At 51.0% G+C, this 17,421-nt stretch overlaps 1 protein-coding gene across 6 annotated transcripts in view; it reads right to left on the reverse strand.

The window, feature by feature from the left end:
- Positions 1 to 17,421, reverse strand: part of CACNA2D4 (calcium voltage-gated channel auxiliary subunit alpha2delta 4) — a 512,905-nt gene that overhangs the window by 400,054 nt on the left and 95,430 nt on the right. The gene's annotated exons all lie outside the window — the stretch shown is intronic.

Below are 17,421 nucleotides of genomic sequence, written 5' to 3' on the forward strand. Positions count from 1 at the left end.
TCTCTCCCCTCCTCTGTCTGTATTCCTCCCCTCTGCTTCCCTCCTTCTCCTCTCCCATTACTCCTCTCTCATTCTTTTCTCCCCCACAATGGTCCTACTACCCCACCACTAAGCTCAGCACCCACCCTCCTCTCCCTATCACTTCACCACACCTTCACCTACATCACACTAATCTCCCTCCCTCTCCTACAAAAGCCACCTCTCTTACCTATTGATGACTTCCTTCCACTTCTACCTCCAAGATCTCGCCCGTGCTGCTCCCTTCCTCTGGAACTCTCTCCCTTTCCCTATCCGACTCTCCACCTCTCTACAAATCTTCAAACGGGCTCTCAAGACCCACTAATTCATTATAGCCTTCCAGCTCTCATCCTAACCTGCTGCTTACATGCTTCTTCCTCACTGTCTACCCTATCTGTGTCACCCTTGTCTGTCTCCCCCCTTACAGAATGTAAGCTCTCACGAGCAGGGCCCTCTTCCCTTATGTGCTTTTCCTTCCCTCACTCATACGATCATCTACTCAAAACTCTCCACAAGGGCACTTAACACTTGGTAGCTGACACCCTGCTGCTGTTTTGAGTGTTATGATCGCTGCAGCAATGTTTATAAACCATGTTCTTATTCTGTATTGTCTTGTACTGTAATGGTGCGTACACACTGGGCGATTAAAGTGGACGACTGAACGATAACGATATCGTTATCGTTCAGTCGTCCACTTTATCGTCCATATTTAACACAAAAAAGATGAACGATGACGACGAAGCGCGTTCCCACGGGTCGTTCGTCATCATCGTTCATCGCGCTGACATGCAGGCCAACCTGACGACCTCGTCAGGTTGCTGCATGTCAGGGAATGGGTGAGAGAGCCCGGCGCTGAACGATATCGCTAATGATATCGTTCAGCGGCTGTGCTCAATGTCATGAACGACATTGAGCACAGCCTGCCGGGGACACACTAGACGATATCGCTCAGGGAGCATATCGTCTAGTGTGTACCCACCATTAGACGCTGTTTTATGAGTTTACTCATTTGTTAATGTACTTTGTGAGGCGCTGCGGAACCCTTACGGCGCCATATAAAACAAGAGATATGGTAAGAACTTACCTTTGTTATCTCTGTTTCTACGAAGTCCATAGGGTCCACAGGGTTGACCTTGGGGGTTATAGCTGGAACAGGATCCATGGGCACCACACAGTTAAGCTTTTAGCTCCCAGGATGCACTTGGGTCCTCCTCTATACCCCGCCCCCGAGCCACAGGCACCTCAGTTGGTAAGCAGCCTAGGCCGGAGGAGAATATGGAACAGAGAGAAGGAAGACTGGAACACACAAGAAACCATACTCACAGCAATAGGAGACGGAAAACCGGTGACCAGCCACACAGCCCATTTGAAGCCAGGTGCGTCAGGGCGGGCGCCCTGTGGACCCTATGGACTTCGTAGAAACAGAGATAACAAAGGTAAGTTCTTACCATATCTCTTGTTTTCTACTTCAGGGTCCATAGGGGGTCCACAGGGTTGACCTTGGGGATGTCCCAAAGCAGTACAACTAAGGGCGGGGACGCTCCTGTGCTGAAAGGAGTACCCGGCGCCCAAAGGATGCATCCTGAGAGGCAAAGGTGTCAAACGCATAGAACCTCAAAAACGTTTGAATTGAAGACCAAGTGGCCGCCCTACACAGCTGAACAGCAGAAGCGCCACGTCTAGCAGCCCAAGAGGGACCCACAGAACGAGTGGAATGAGCCTTAACAGAGGCTGGCACAGGTAAGCCCTCCTGTGCATAAGCCTCACAAATAACGGAACGAAGCCAACGGGCTAACGTTTGTTTGTTGGCAGGCCAACCCCTCTTGTGAAAACCGAAGAGGATAAACAAGGAATCAGACTTCCTAACCGAAGCCGTCCGGTCTACATAAATTCTAAGCGCCCGGACCACATCTAAGGAAGTCTCACCAGCTGAAAGATCAGGGGACTGAAAAGCTGGCACAACAAGTTCCTGATTAATATGGAACTTCGAGACCACTTTGGGCAAAAACTCAGGACGAGTGCGGAGCACCGCTCTGTCCTGGTGAAAAATCAGGAAAGGAGGGCGACAGGAAAGCGCCCCCAATTCAGACACCCTCCTGGCCGAAGCAATTGCCAGGAGAAAAACCGTCTTAAATGTCAGCCACTTGAGCTCCACCGCCTCAAGAGGCTCAAACGGAGGACCCTGCAGGACCCGTAGCACCACCGCCAAGTCCCAAGGAGCCACAGGAGGCACAAAGGGAGGCTGGATCCTGAGAACACCTTGGAAAAAGGTGTGAACGTCTGGTAGTATTGCAATCCGCCGTTGAAACCACACGGACAAGGCGGACACATGAACCTTCAGAGATGCAAGGCGTAAGCCGAGATCCAATCCTGACTGAAGAAATTCCAAGATCCTAGAAACTCGGAACACCTGAGGATCATAAAGTCTGGACTCACACCACTGAAAGTAAGTGTGCCACACTCTGTGATAAATCCGTGCTGAAGCAGGCTTGCGTGCCCTGAGCATGGTACCAATAACCGAACTGGAGAAGCCCCGAGACCTCAAGACGGCTGTCTCAAGAGCCACGCCGTCAAAGACAGCCGACCCAGATCCGGGTAAAGGCAGGGCCCCTGAGACAACAGGTCCCGACGTTGAGGAAGAAGGTACGGAGCGTCGATGGAGAGGCTCCTCAGATCGGAGTACCAAGGACGTCTGGGCCACGCCGGAGCTACCAGCACGAGCATGCCGCCGTCCTGCTTGAATTTCCGCAGAACCCGAGGAAGCAGGGATATCGGAGGAAACAGATACGCCAGGTGAAACGTCCATGTCACCGACAGCGCGTCCACCAGACTTGCACCTGCGTCTCTTGTCCTTGACCCGTAAACGGGCAACTTGTGATTGTGACGGGAGGCCATCAAGTCCAGCTCCGGCAGTCCCCACCTGTCCACGAGTGGCTGAAACACCTCTGGGTGAAGCGACCATTCCCCGGGATGCACGTCGTGACGGCTGAGGAAGTCCGCCTCCCAATTGAGGACTCCGGGGATGAAGACCGCCGAGATCGCTGGAATGTGACCCTCCGCCCAAGACAGGATACGAGACACCTCCGACATCGCTGCCTGACTGCGAGTTCCGCCTTGGTGATTGATATACGCCACCGTGGTGGCGTTGTCGGACTGCACCTGTACCGCCCTTCCGTGAAGAGCGGGGCCGGACGACTGCAGGGCCTTGTATACTGCCCGCAGTTCCAGGATGTTGATGGGGAGAAGTGCTTCTTCCGCTGACCAACGACCCTGAAGCGACAAAGAGACGGTCACTGCCCCCCAACCCCGGAGACTGGCATCCGTCGTGAGCAGAACCCAGTCCGGGATCCAAAATGGGCGCCCCTCGACCAGATGAGCTGTCTGAAGCCACCAAGCCAAAGATAGCCGAACGTCCGGAGACAACACCAGCACCTGAGAGCGGATCCGGTGAGGTAACCCGTTCCATTCTGATAGAATCAGCCCCTGCAGGGGCCGGGAATGGAACTGGGCAAATTCCACCATGTCGAATGTCGACACCATGGACCCCAGAACTCTCATAGCCGAATGGACCGACAGGCGGCAACGGCTCAGGCAACTGCGTATCCGCAGCTGTAGTGAGGCGACCTTCTCCGGAGTCAGGAAGATCCTTTGCTGACGCGAATCCAGCAGGGCTCCCAAATGAACCATCCGCTGTGATGGAATCAGAGAGGACTTTTTCCAATTTATCAACCACCCGTGTGCTTGCAGGCAAGCGATCGTCAGGTGGAGATGTTGAAGCAGTACCTCCGGGGAGCTCGCCAGCAACAGGAGGTCGTCTAGGTACGGCAGCAGCCGTACATTCTGGTTCCGAAGATGTGCGGCCATGACCACCATAATCTTCGTGAACACCCTCGGTGCCGTGGAGAGACCAAAGGGTAGCGCCCGGAACTGATAGTGGTGTTGAAGGATAGCGAACCTCAGATACCGCTGGTGTGAAGATGCTATCGGAACATGGAGGTAGGCGTCCTGGATGTCCAGGGACACCATGTAATCCCCCGGTTCCATCGCCAGAATGATGGAACGTAACGTTTCCATCCTGAACTTGGGAACTCTGAGGAATTTGTTCAGAGACTTCAAGTTGAGGATAGGGCGATGAGAACCATTGGGTTTCTGCACCAGAAACAGAGACGAATAATACCCCGTCCCTCGTTGTGATAGAGGAACGGGAACAATGACCCCTGCTTTCAGCAAGGACTCTATAGCCTCCTGAACCTGTAACGCCTTGGTCTTGTTCTGAGAAGGACTTGTGCAGAAAAACTGGTGGGGTGGTCTGTGCCGAAAAGACAGGGCGTACCCCTGGGAGACCACTTCTCGAACCCAGGCTTCCGTGGTGGTATTGTGCCAGCACTGGGCAAATAGAAGAAGTCGGCCTCCCACTCTGAGGTCCCCCAGAGGGAGGCCCGTCCCATCAGGCCGCAGGTTTATCTTCCTGCTTGGAAGAAGGGCGCCGAGCACTCCAGGCTTGCTTCTTGGGTTTAGAGGCCGTCTTACTCGCAGACTGTCTCGGGAAGGACTGACCTTTCGCCTTACCCTGAACCCGAAAGGAACGAAAAGCCGAACTCCGAACCTTAGCAGGCAGTGCCGCCGAAGGGAGGAAGGCCGACTTGGATTTAGCCAGGGTGTCCACTATTTTGTCCAAGTCCGGACCAAATAGTAATTCCCCATTGAAAGGTAAGGCCTCCAGACCTTTCTTTGAATCAGAGTCCGCTCTCCAGGACCGCAACCATAAGGATCGGCGGGCAGACACCGCTGCAGCCGATACCCGCGAGGTCAGCAGACTAGCATCTAAAGAAGCTTCTCCAATGTAAGAAGCGGCGTCCCTCATTTGTCCCAACAACGCCCGCTGGACATCCGGAGCGTCGTCCGGGAAGGTATCTTCCAATGCATTGGCCCACCCCTCAATGGCCTTGGCCACCCAGGAAATGGCCATGGACGGTCGGGCCACCGCCCCGGAGAGGGAGTAAATAAACTTTAAGCAAGTCTCAACTTTCCTGTCCGTGGGATCCTTCAGTGAGGATATCGACGGTAATGGTAAGGTGGCGCCCCGAGTTAAACGGGTGACATGGGAATCCACCGCCGGTGGAGTTTCCCATTTTTTACAATGTGCCTCAGGGAAGGGGTAATTAGAAGCCAACCGCTTCTGAGGAAGGAATCTCTTACTGGGCGCCTGCCAAGCTACCGCCATATGATCCGTCAACTGATCCGACAGGGGAAACACCGCAGAAGCCACCTTAGTTTTTTTGAAACTAGGAAACTTCGACCTAGGAACCGGTGCCTCATCCTCTATAACAAGAGATATGGTAAGAACTTACCTTTGTTATCTCTGTTTCTACGAAGTCCATAGGGTCCACAGGGTGACCTTGGGGTATAGCTGGATCCTGGATCCTCGGGCACCACGGAGTTAAAGCTTTTAGCTGCTCCCAGGATGCACTTGGGTCCAACCTCCCCTATACCCCGCCCCCGAGCCACAGGCACCTCAGTTGGTAAGCAGCCCAGGCCGGAGGAGGAGACGAAACAGAGAGAAGGAAGACTGGAACACACAAGAACCATACTCACAGAAATGGGAGACGGAAAACCGGTGACCAGTCACAGAGCCCATATGAAGCCAGGTGCGTCAGGGCGGGTGCCCTGTGGACCCTATGGACTTCGTAGAAACAGAGATAACAAAGGTAAGTTCTTACCATATCTCTTGTTTTCTACTTCAGGGTCCATAGGGGTCCACAGGGTGACCTTGGGGATGTCCCAAAGCAGTCCAACTAAGGGCGGGGACGCTCCTGTGCTGATAGGAGAACCCGGCGCCCAAAGGATGCATCCTGAGAGGCAAAGGTGTCAAACGCATAGAACCTCAAAAAGGTCTGAATGGAAGACCAGGTGGCCGCCTTACAGAGCTGAACAGCAGAGGCGCCACGGCTAGCAGCCCAAGAAGGGCCCACGGACCGAGTGGAATGAGCCTTAACAGAGGCTGGAACAGCTAAACCCTCCTGCATATAAGCCTCAATAATAACAGAACGAAGCCAACGGGCTAGAGTCTGTTTGTTGGCAGGCCAACCCCTCTTGTGAAAACCAAAGAGGATAAACAAAGAATCCGACTTCCTCACAGAACTAGTCCGGTCCACATAAACCTGGAGTGCCCTTACAACGTCTAAGGAAGTCTCCCCAGCCGAAAGATCAGGTGACTGAAAGGCTGGTACAACAATTTCCTGATTAATGTGGAACCTGGAAACCACCTTAGGCAGGAAATCAGGACGAGTGCGAAGCACCGCTCTGTCCTGATGAAAAATCAGAAAAGGGGGACGACAAGAAAGCGCCCCCAAATCTGAAACCCTCCTGGCAGAAGCAATTGCCAAGAGGAAAACAGTTTTAAAAGTTAGCCACTTGAGCTCCACTGACTCCAAGGGCTCAAAAGGAGGACCCTGTAAGGCCCTAAGAACCACCGCCAAATCCCACGGGGCCACAGGTGGCACAAAGGGAGGCTGGATTCTCAAAACACCCTGGAAAAAGGTGTGTACGTCCGGCATAGCAGCGATCCTGCGCTGGAACCACACCGACAGACCAGACACGTGTACCTTCAGTGAAGAAAGACGTAATCCTAAGTCCAAACCGGACTGAAGGAAAGCCAGAATACGCGAAACTCGGAACACCTGGGGATCATAGTTTCTGGCCTCGCACCACTGAAAGTAAGTGTGCCACACTCTGTGATAGATCCTCGCGGAAGTAGGCTTGCGCGCCCTCAGCATGGTGGTAATAACGGAGCTAGAAAAGCCCCGAGACCTCAGGACGGCTGTCTCAAGAGCCACGCCGTCAAAGATAGTCGACCCAGATCCGGGTGAAGACAGGGCCCCTGAGACAACAGGTCCCGCCGTTGAGGTAGGAGGTACGGAGCGTCGATGGACAGGCTCCGCAGATCGGAGTACCACGGCCTTCTGGGCCACGCTGGGGCCACCAGGATCAGTGTGCCTCCGTCCTGTTTGAACTTGCGCAGGACCCGAGGCAGCAGAGATATCGGAGGGAACAAGTAAGCCAGTTGAAACAGCCATTTCACCGACAGCGCGTCTATCAGACTTGCGCCTGCATCCCTTGTCCTTGACCCGTACACAGGCAGCTTGTGATTGTAACGGGACGCCATCAGGTCCAGCTCTGGCAGCCCCCACTTGTCCACGAGTAGTTGGAATACCTCTGGATGAAGCGACCATTCCCCGGGATGCACATCGTAACGGCTGAGGAAGTCTGCCTCCCAATTGAGGACTCCTGGGATGAAAACTGCCGAGAGAGCTGGAAGATAGCGCTCCGCCCAAGCCAGGACGCGGGACACCTCCGACATCGCAGCTCGACTGCGAGTCCCTCCCTGGTGATTGATGTACGCCACTGTGGTGGCGTTGTCTGACTGCACCTGAACGGCCCTTCCGTGAAGAGCGGTGCCGGACGACTGCAGGGCTCTGTATACTGCCCGCAGTTCCAGGATGTTGATGGGAAGAATCGCTTCCTCCGCCGACCAACGACCCTGAAGTGACAAGGAGCCTGTCACCGCCCCCCAACCCCGGAGACTGGCATCTGTCGTGAGCAGAACCCATTCCGGGATCCAAAAGGGGCGCCCCTCCAGGAGATGCGCTGTCTGCAGCCACCAGGCTAGGGACAGACGCACCTCCGAGGACAACACCAGCATCTGAGAGCGGATCCTGTGTGGCAATCCGTTCCATTCTGAAAGAATCAGCCCCTGCAGGGGCCTGGAATGGAACTGGGCAAACTCCACCATGTCGAATGCCGACACCATGGACCCCAAAACTCTCATCGCTGAGTGCACCGACACTCTGCCACTGCTCAGACAACTGTGAATCCGCAGCTGTAAGGAGGAGACCTTCTCTGGAGTCAGAAAAATCCGTTGCTGACGAGAGTCCAGCAGGGCCCCCAAATGAACCATCCGTTGTGATGGGATGAGGGAGGATTTCTTCCAGTTGATCAACCAGCCGTGCGCCTGTAGACAAGCGACCGTCAGGTGGAGATGCTGGATCAGTACCTCCGGGGAGCTTGCCAGCAAGAGGAGGTCGTCTAGATACGGTAGCAACCGTATCCCCTGGCTCCGAAGGTGAGCCGCCATGACCGCCATCACCTTGGTAAATACCCTTGGTGCCGTGGAGAGACCAAAGGGTAGAGCCCTGAATTGGTAGTGGTTGTGGAGAATAGCAAACCGCAGAAACCTTTGGTGCGATGTTGCTATAGGCACATGGAGGTAGGCGTCCTGGATATCCAGGGAGACCATATAATCCCCCGGTTCCATCGCCAGTATGATGGAACGCAAAGTTTCCATCCTGAATTTGGGAACCCTGAGAAACCTGTTCAGGGACTTCAAATTGAGGATGGGGCGATGAGAGCCATTGGGTTTCTGCACCAGAAACAGCGTAGAGTAATACCCCATCCCACGTTGAGACTGTGGTACGGGTATAATGACCCCCGCCGTCAGCAAGGCCTCTATGGCTTCCTGAACCTGCAAGGCCTTGGTTTTGTCCTGAGAAGGACTTGTGCAAAAAAACTGGCAAGGCGGCCTGTGCCGAAAAGACAGGGCGTACCCCTGGGAGACCACTTCTCGCACCCAGGCATCCGTGGTGGTATTGTGCCAGCACTGGGCGAATTGAAGAAGTCGGCCTCCCACTCTGGGGTCCCCCAGAGGGAGGCCCGTCCCATCACGCAGAAGGCTTATCTTCTGGCTTGGAAGAAGGGCGCCTAGCACTCCAGGCTTGCTTCTTTGGCTTTGTGGCGGTCTTGGGTGCGGACTGCCTCGGGAAGGACTGACCCTTTGCCTTGCCCTGAACCCGAAAGGAACGAAACGCAGAGCTCCGGACCTTAGCAGGTGTAGTAGCTGAAGGGAGGAAGGCTGACTTGGATTTTGCCAGGGTATCTACTATTTTGTCCAGGTCCGGACCAAATAGTAATTCCCCATTAAAAGGTAAGGCCTCCAAGCCTTTCTTTGAATCCGCGTCTGCTCTCCAAGACCGCAACCACAAGGATCTACGAGCAGACACTGCTGCCGCCGAAACCCTAGAGTTCAACAGGCTAGCATCCAAAGATGCTTCTCCAATGTAGGAGGCGGCATCTCTCATCTGTCCTAACAACGCCCCCTGGACGTCCGGAGATTCATCCGTAAACGTGTCCTCCAAGGCGTTGGCCCACCCCTCAATGGCCTTGGCCACCCAGGAGATGGCCATGGACGGCCGGGCTACAGCCCCTGAGAGAGAATAAATAGACTTTAGACAAGTCTCCACCTTCCTGTCCGTAGGATCCTTCAGCGAGGATATAGACGGCAATGGCAAAGTAGCACTCCTGATGAGGCGTGTTACATGGGAATCGACTGCAGGCGGAGTTTCCCATTTCTTACAATGCGCTTCCGGGAATGGATAATTGGACGCCAAGCGTTTCTGTGGCAGGAAACGCTTACTGGGCGTCTGCCAGGCCACCGCCATGTGATCAGTCAACTGATCAGACAAGGGGAACGCTGTAGAAGTAACCTTAGCTTTTTTAAAACTAGGATACCTTGACTTGGGAGCGGGTGCCTCATCCTCAATCAGAAGAATAGCCCGCACCGCCTTAACCAGAGCCCGCACATTGATGGAAGACTTAGTGTCTACCTCCTGGACTGAGGCATCTGAGGCTGAGTCATCCTGTACCTCACCATCATCCGAGAACCCCTCAGAATCCGAAAGATGCGCATCCTGTGCCATGACTGAGCGTTTAGACGCCCTGGAGGGCACGTCACTGCGCAACATCGACTGAAAAGCCGAAGATGCTGCCGCCAAATCTTGGACAGTGTGGGAAAGCGCATCCACCCAGGGTGGAGGAGCTGTCACAGGAGCCTGAAACGGCACCACAGCCGGCTGTGCCACAGGGGTGGACTGAATATACATTGGCAACCCCGCATAGGGACCAACAGGCTGAGACCCCGGGGGAGTCTGCAATAATTGTGGGACACCCGGGGAATGGGGGATGGCAGGCTGGGGCAACGCCCTAGTAGGGGCGGCAGTCGGGACCGACAGACGGTCCGCGATGGACACCAGCACCTGGGAAAACATCGCCCATGGTGGCTCCTGCGAAATGGGAGGTTTAGACGTACCAGGGACCGCCTGGCACCGTCCGCACAGGCCGTCCTGTGACAAATCCTCCCTATCCACTCCTGCAGAACAGCGCCTGCAGGAGAACAATGCTGGAGCCCCGGAGTGCTCAATCTCCTCCTCAGACATGACTTAGGAAGAAAACGTGCGCACTCACCAGTGTGCTGAACAACAGCCCACAATATGGTACTGTGTAGCACACAACTGTATGTGACGGACCTCACAAATACGTGATCTATATAGGTGAGGTCAGTAGAAACACCCTTCCCCCGCACACCTGTAGGGCTTGTAGGAGAAGGAAAGGGATAGGTACAGGCTGACAGTAAGTAGAAAAAAGACACAGACAGGCAGCACTAGCAAAAGTCACATACCATGCAGGAAGATATACTCACTGCACCTTTCCACTACAATCAACCTCCCAGATTCAGTGTCTGGGAGGGCTATAGTGCTGTGTACACTGTCCTTCTGCAGGGGAGAGGTACACAGGGGGACCGGTCCGCGTGCTCCCTGAGAGTATCCACGCTGCCACAGAGAAAATGGCCGCTGGAGACCTCAGAGGAGGAGTGGCCGAGTATCTGCAGCTCAGCGACGCCAGACTCCGAGCTGAAAGGCGCGCTGAGCTGAGGGGAGGAGCCGCTAGACAGGGAAGGCTTCCTCCCCTGGCTAGCATATTAACCCCCGGGTTGCCGGCATCCCGCTTGCCGCGATATTAACCCTGGTGGTCTAGTGGTCTGGCGGGGTATGCCTCCGCTGGAGGGGGGGCCCGCCGCCACCGCTAGCGCCCCCGGTCTGTCCCCTAGACCGGGGGCATGGGACTGCATTTACAAGGAACCCGCGCACCGCCGCTAATCAGCGGTGCGCGGCTTACCTGATCTCCCCGGCGTCTTCCGGCAGCAGTCCCGGGGGAAGCCAGAGTCCGGCTAGTACAGACTCTGGCTTCCCCCGCCGCGATCCCCAGTTCAGTGCTGGCGTCGCGGCGCCAGCAGGGAGAAGGAGCGGCAGCGTGGGCGTCTGTACAGACAGCCCAGCGCTGCTGCTCTAGAGAAAAAACTAATAGTAAAAAATAAATAAATTTAACTAAGTTCAATAAAAAATTAAAAGCTTTAGGGGGCTGCTCCTGCAGCCCACCCCGCAGGGTGACCCGACTCCGGCCGGGCACCATCTAAAACTGAGGTGCCTGTGGCTCGGGGGCGGGGTATAGGGGAGGTTGGACCCAAGTGCATCCTGGGAGCAGCTAAAAGCTTTAACTCCGTGGTGCCCGAGGATCCAGGATCCAGCTATACCCCAAGGTCACCCTGTGGACCCCTATGGACCCTGAAGTAGAAAAGAAGAATAGCTCGCACCGCCCTAACTAGTGCTCGCACATTAATGGACGACTTGGTATCCATTTCCTGGACCGAGGCGTCCGAGTCAGTGTCATCAGGGACCTCCCCATCATCTGAGGAACCCTCTGAGTCCGATACCTGAGCAGCCCGTGTCATGAGTGGGCGTTTAGAAATCCTAGAAGGCATGTCAGTCTGCAACATTGACTGAAAAGCCGAGGAAGCGGCCGCCAAATTTTGCACGGAGTTGGAGAGCACATCCACCCATGGTGGAGGCGTCGCCATAGGGGCCTGAAAAGGTACCACAGGCTGCTGCGGCACAGGGGAAGCCTGTATATACATAGGCAACCCCGCATAGGGACCAACTGATTGAGACCCAGGAGGACTCCGCAATAACTGCGGGACACCCGGGGAATGGGGGATGGTCGGCTGGGGCACCGCCCTAGTAGGGAGAGCAGTCGGGACCGACAGACGGTCCGCAATAGACACCAGCACTTGAGAAAACATCGCCCACGGTGGTTCCTGCGCCAGAGAAGGTCTGGATGGGCCAGGAGCCACCTGGCATCGACTACACAGGCCATCCTGTGACAAATCCTCCCTAGCTACTCCTGCAGAACAGCGTCCGCAGGAGGCCAACACCGGAGCCACTGAGCGCTCAACCTCCTCGTCTGACATGACAGAATATATTATATATCTGGCACCAGGGTAGAAGTAAAACGCACTCACCGGTGTGCTGAACAACAGCCCACAATATGGCACTGAGTAGCACACAACTGTATGTGACGGACCTCACAAATACGTGATCTATATAAGTGAGGTCAGTAGAAACGCCCCTCCCCCACACACCTGTAGGGCTTGTAGGAGAAGTAAAGGGATAGGTATAAGCTGACAGTAAGCGGAAAATAAGCACAGACAGGCAGCACTAGCAAAAAGTCACATACCATGCAGGAAGATATACTCACTGCACCTTTCCACTACAATCAACCTGCCCAGATTCAGTGTCTGGGAGGGCTATAGTTGCTGTGTACGCTGTCCTTAATCAGGGGAGAGGTACACAGGGGGACCGGTCCGCGTGCTCCCTGAGATCTGCGCTGCCACTGGGAAAATGGCCGCTGGAGACCTCAGAGGAGGAGTGGCCGAGGAATCTGCAGCTCAGCGACGCCAGACTGCGTGCTGAAAGGCGCGCTGAGCTGAGGGGAGGAGCCGCTGACAGGGAAGGCTTCCTCCCCTGGCTGGCCATAACCCCAGGGATGCTGGCTTCCCGCTTGCCGGTTATCCCTGGTGGTCTAGTGGTCCCACGGGTTATGGGGGGGGCCCGCCGCCACTGTCAGCAGCCTCCGGTCTGTCCCCAGGACCGGAGGCTAAAGGACTGCATTTAAGGCATTCCGCGCGCCGCCGCTAGCCAGCGACGCGCGGCTTACCTGAATCCCCGGCGACTCCGGCAGCAGTCCTGGGAGGTAGACAGAGTCCGGCTAGTACGGACTCTGTCCTCCCGCCGCGATCCCCAGATCAGTACTGGCGTCGCGGCGCCAGTCGGGGATCAGAGCGGCAGCGTGGGCGTCTGTACAGACAGCCCTTCGCTGCCGTCTGTAGTAAAAATAGATTAAAAATAAATAAAATTTAACTTAAAATAAAAAGCTTCTGGGGGCTGCTCCTGCAGCCCCCCTGCGCGGTGACCGACTCCGGCCGGGCACCAGCTTACACTGAGGTGCCTGTGGCTCGGGGGCGGGGTATAGAGGAGGACCCAAGTGCATCCTGGGAGCTAAAAGCTTAACTGTGTGGTGCCCATGGATCCTGTTCCAGCTATAACCCCCAAGGTCAACCCTGTGGACCCCCTATGGACCCTGAAGTAGAAATAAAGGATAATAATAATTCTCTCGGCTCTCTCTCGGCTCTCTCTCACTCTCTCTCGGCTCTCTCTCTCTCTCTCTCTCTCTCGGCTCTCTCTCTCCAGGCTCTCTCTCATCTATCTACAGGCTCTCTCTCTCTCTGGGGGGTTTCTACATCTATCGACAGTCTCTCTCTCTCTGGGGGGTTTCTACATCTATCTACAGTCTCTCTATCTCTCTCTCTCTCTCTGGGGGGTTTCTATATCTATCTACAGTCTCTCTCTCTCTGGGGGGTTTCTACATCTATCTATCTACAGTGTCTCACTCTCTGGGGGGGGTTCTACATCTAACTATATTGTCACTCTCTGGGGGGTTTCTACAACTATCTATCTACAGTCTCTCACTCTCTGGGTGGTTTCTACATCTATCTATCTACGGTGTCTCACTCTATGGGGGGGTTCTACATCTATCTATCTACAGTCTCTCACTCTCTGCGGGGGTTCTACATCTATCTATCTACAGTCTCTCACTCTCTGGGAGGTTTCTACAACTATCTATCTACAATCTCTCACTCTCTGGGAGGTTTATACATCTATCTACAGTGTCTCACTCTCTGGGGGGTTCTACATCTATCTATATTGTCACTCTATGGGGGGATTTCTACATCTATCTTTATATCTATCTGTCCACAGTGTCTCACTCTCTGGGGGGTCTCTACATCAATCTATCGGGGTTTCTACATCTATCTATCTACAGAGTCTCACTCTCTGGGGGTTTCTACATCTATCTATCTACAGTGTCTCACTGTCTGGGGGTTTCTACATCTATCTATGTACAGTGTCTAGCATGTAGTGTGCAAGTACATATGGTAGTGTGTATGTATAGCATGTAGTGTACATGTATAGATGGTAGTGTGTATGTATAGCATGTAGTGTACATGTATAGATGGTAGTGTGTATTTATAGCATGTAGTGTGCATGTACATATGGTAGTGTGTATGTATAGCATGTAGTGTACATGTTTAGATGGTTGTATGTATGTATATCATGCAGTGTACATGTATAGATGGTAGTGTGTATGTATAGCATGCAGTGTACATGTATAGCTGGTAGTGTGTATGTATAGCATGTAGTCTACATGTATAGATGGTAGTGTGTATGTATAGCATGTAGTGTACATGTATAGATGGTAGTGTGTATGTATAGCATGTAGTCTACATGTATAGATGGTGGTGTGTATGTATAGCATGTAGTGTGTATGTATAGATGGTAGTATGTATGTATAGCATATAGTGTACATGTATAGATGGTTGTATGTATGTATATCATGCAGTGTACATGTATAGATGGTAGTGTGTATGTATAGCATGTAGTGTACATGTCTAGATGGTAGTGTGTATGTATAGCATGTAGTGTGCATGTACATATGGTAGTGTGTATGTATAGCATGTAGTGTACATGTATAGATGGTTGTATGTATGTAAATCATGCAGTGTACATGTATAGATGGTAGTGTGTATGTATAGCATGTAGTGTACATGTATAGATGGTTGTATGTATGTAAATCATGCAGTGTACATGTATAGATGGTAGTGTGTATGTATAGCATGTAGTGTACATGTATAGATGGTTGTATGTATAGCATGCAGTGTACATGTATAGATGGTAGTGTGTATGTATAGCATGTAGTGTACATGTATAGATGGTTGTGTGTATGTAAATCATGCAGTGTACATGTATAGATGGTTGTATGTATAGCATGCAGTGTACATGTATAGATGGTAGTGTGTATGTATAGCATGTAGTGTGTATGTATAGATGGTAGTATGTATGTATAGCATATAGTGTACATGTATAGATGTTAGTATGTATGTATAGCATGTAGTGTACATGTATAGATGGCAGTGTGTATGTACAGCATATAGTGTACATGTATAGATGGTTGTATGTATGTATATCATGCAGTGTACATGTATAGATGGTAGTGTGTATGTATAGCATGTAGTGTACATGTATAGATGGTAGTGTGTATGTATAGCATGTAGTGTGCATGTACATATGGTAGTGTGTATGTATAGCATGTAGTGTACATGTATAGATGGTTGTATGTATGTAAATCATGCAGTGTACATGTATAGATGGTAGTGTGTATGTATAGCATGTAGTGTACATGTATAGATGGTTGTATGTATAGCATGCAGTGTACATGTATAGATGGTAGTGTGTATGTATAGCATGTAGTGTACATGTATAGATGGTTGTGTGTATGTAAATCATGCAGTGTACATGTATAGATGGTTGTATGTATAGCATGCAGTGTACATGTATAGATGGTAGTATGTATGTATAGCATGTAGTGTACATGTATAGATGGTAGTGTGTATGTATAGCATGCAGTGTACATGTATAGATGGTAGTGTGTATGTATAGCATATAGTGTACATGTATAGATGGCAGTGTGTATGTATAGCATATAGTGTACATGTATAGATGGTAGTATGTATGTATAGCATATAGTGTACATGTATAGATGTTAGTATGTATGTATAGCATATAGTGTACATGTATAGATGGTAGTATGTATGTATAGCATGTAGTGTACATGTATAGATGTTAGTATGTATGTATAGCATGCAGTGTACATGTATAGATGGTAGTATGTATGTATAGCATATAGTGTACATGTATAGATGGTAGTATGTATGTATAGCATGTAGTGTACATGTATAGATGGTAGTGTGTATGTATAGCATGTAGTGTACATGTATAGATGGTAGTATGTATGTATAGCATGTAGTGTACATGTATAGATGGTTGTATGTATAGCATGCAGTGTACATGTATAGATGGTAGTGTGTATGTATAGCATGTAGTGTACATGTATAGATGGTAGTATGTATGTATATCATGCAGTGTACATGTATAGATGGCAGTGTGTATGTATAGCATGCAGTGTACATGTATAGATGGTAGTGTGTATGTATAGCATGCAGTGTACATGTATAGATGGTAGTATGTATGTATAGCATGTAGTGTACATGTGTAGATGGTAGTGTGTATGTATAGCATGCAGTGTACATGTATAGATGGTAGTATGTATGTATAGCATGTAGTGTACATGTATAGATGGTTGTATGTATAGCATGCAGTGTACATGTATAGATGGTAGTGTGTATGTATAGCATGTAGTGTACATGTATAGATGGTAGTATGTATGTATATCATGCAGTGTACATGTATAGATGGCAGTGTGTATGTATAGCATGCAGTGTACATGTATAGATGGTAGTATGTATGTATAGAATATAGTGTACATGTATAGATGGTAGTGTGTATGTATAGCATGCAGTGTACATGTATAGATGGTAGTATGTATGTATAGCATGTAGTGTACATGTATAGATGGTTGTATGTATAGCATGCAGTGTACATGTATAGATGGTAGTGTGTATGTATAGCATGCAGTGTACATGTATAGATGGCAGTGTGTATGTATAGCATATAGTGTACATGTATAGATGGTAGTGTGTATGTATAGCATATAGTGTACATGTATAGATGTTAGTATGTATGTATAGCATGTAGTGTACATGTATAGATGGTAGTGTGTATGTATAGCATGCAGTGTACATGTATAGATGGTAGTGTGTATGTATAGCATGCAGTGTACATGTATAGATGGTAGTGTGTATGTATAGCATATAGTGTACATGTATAGATGGTAGTATGTATGTATAGCATATAGTGTACATGTATAGATGTTAGTATGTATGTATAGCATGTAGTGTACATGTATAGATGGCAGTGTGTATGTATAGCATATAGTGTACATGTATAGATGGTAGTGTGTATGTATAGCATGTAGTGTGTATCCATAGTCAGTTAGATTTCCATTATGAATAATAAATATTCAGTAACCTCCCCGGTGGGTTTAGCCCTGTAAAGCTCCAGCAATAACCTCAGACAGCCATTAGCACAGAGAGAGGGAATTACGTATATCAGCTGCTCGTAGATCAGGCTATTACATGTGTGTCAGTAATCTCCTGCTCGCTGTCATTGCCGCCTGTCTATGAAGTAAAGTGGACACAAATACACAGTCTGTGCCATTAATTTA

This window comes from Taudactylus pleione, unplaced genomic scaffold, assembly GCF_031769625.1.
Source record: "Taudactylus pleione unplaced genomic scaffold, aTauple2 ptg000738l, whole genome shotgun sequence".
NCBI lineage: Eukaryota > Metazoa > Chordata > Amphibia > Anura > Myobatrachidae > Taudactylus > Taudactylus pleione.